Source organism: Haplochromis burtoni, unplaced genomic scaffold, assembly GCF_018398535.1.
Source record: "Haplochromis burtoni strain Fernald_Lab_line unplaced genomic scaffold, NCSU_Asbu1 Contig_5535, whole genome shotgun sequence".
In the NCBI taxonomy this organism is placed as follows: domain Eukaryota; kingdom Metazoa; phylum Chordata; class Actinopteri; order Cichliformes; family Cichlidae; genus Haplochromis; species Haplochromis burtoni.
In genome coordinates this window covers 1-1,645 of record NW_024587896.1, presented here as the reverse complement: position 1 = coordinate 1,645, position 1,645 = coordinate 1, and the positions used below count along the sequence as shown (strand labels likewise).

The window sequence follows — 1,645 nt, the reverse complement described above, 5'->3', positions numbered from 1 at the left end:
AGTCCTGTGTCATGCCAACAGTAAAGCATCCTGAGACCATTCATGTGTGGGGTTGCTTCTCATCCAAGGGAGTGGGCTCACTCACAATTTTGCCAAAAAACAGCCATGAATAAAGAATATTACCAAAACACCCTCCAACAGCAACTTCTTCCAACCAACCAAGAACAGTTTGATGAAGAACAATGCCTTTTCCAGCATGATGGAGCGCCGTGCCATAAGGCCAAAGTGATACGTAAGTAGCTCAGGGAACAAATAATTTTGGGTCCATGGCCCGGAAATTCCCCAGACCTCAGTCCAAATGAGAACCTGTGGCCAATCCTCAAGAGGCAGGTGGACAAACAAAAACCCACTAATTCTGACAAACTCCAAGAAGTGATTATGACAGGATGGGTTGCCATCAGTCAGGATTTGGCACAGAAGTTAATTGACAACATGCCAAGGCCAACTGCAGAGGTCTTGAAAAAGAAGGGCCAACACTGCAAATGCTGACTCTTTGCATAAACGTGATGTAATTCTCAATAAAAAAACATTTGAAACTCATGAAGTGCTTGTAATTATACTTCTATACATCACAGAAACAACTGAAACAAAGATCTAAAAACACTGAAGCAGCAAACTTTTTGAAAACTAATATTTGTGTCATTCTCAAAATTTTTGGCCACAACTGTACACTCAGTTTCATACTTTCTTCTTTATTTAGTTGTTTAAAAAAATATTGTACAATAAGGTCATATAATACACTTCATAAGCTTATGTAATCATACAGTGATTATACTGTATATAAGGACATGCTAGGTAACATTTTTATTTCTTAGTTTACATTTTGCTAATATCTCTTCACTTCTGTAATTTACCTGCATTTTGTATTTCTTTTTAATGTTGTAAAACATAGAAGGTAATCAATGACACCACAGCAATGATACACTAAAAAATATCTGTGGTTCAAACTGTCTTTGCAGCTCTTCCAGAGGAAACAACTGTGCCAGGTGAATCTAAAAGTTGTCTTTTAATGAGAATATTTTTTTTATCCACTAGTAAATATTGAAAGTTTTTACCCCATGAAGTTAATTGCAACAAAAGAACATTTTAACTCATGCAGATGGAGACAACTGGGGAACACCACCATCTCCACCATCTACAGAAGGTGGGTATACTTACTGGAGTATATGGATTTATTTTATTTTTTTCCTTCTTTAAAATTCAATTTGAACATAAGGAAAATCTACACTGCAGACTCAGTTTCATGCTTTCTTCTTTATTTGTTATTTGTTTGCAGATGACTCATTTGGGGGCTGGCATCCATCTTGCCCAGATGGATGGAGTATGCACAGTCAACAGTGCCTCCTCTTTGTTCCAGAAAACATGACCTGGGACGATGCTCAGGTAACAAGGATGACTTTTTTCCTATTAATGAATCTTACATTTTCTTTGGTCACTCCATGCTTGTTTATCTCCACCGTAGAATAACTGTCACTCTCATGGAGGACAGCTTGCATCTGTGTATGATGACTTTCAAGCTTATGAGATTCAAGCAGAGCTGAAGCGTGCTGGACATGATCATGGAGAATTTTGGGTTGGAGGCCATAATAGTCCAGGGGTAAATAGCATGATGTCTAAGATTTTGAGAAACAATTGATTTTTTTTA

The 1,645-nt window shown here is 37.5% G+C and overlaps 1 non-coding gene across 1 annotated transcript; it reads left to right on the top strand.

Moving 5' to 3' along the window:
• The first annotated feature begins 830 nt into the window (after nucleotides 1-830).
• Nucleotides 831-1,613, top strand: LOC106632991. Its single transcript, XR_006054019.1, has 4 exons — nucleotides 831-986; nucleotides 1,100-1,144; nucleotides 1,277-1,383; nucleotides 1,463-1,613. It is a non-coding gene; the product is annotated as an uncharacterized LOC106632991 (transcript).
• Nucleotides 1,614-1,645: the final 32 nt, after the last annotated feature.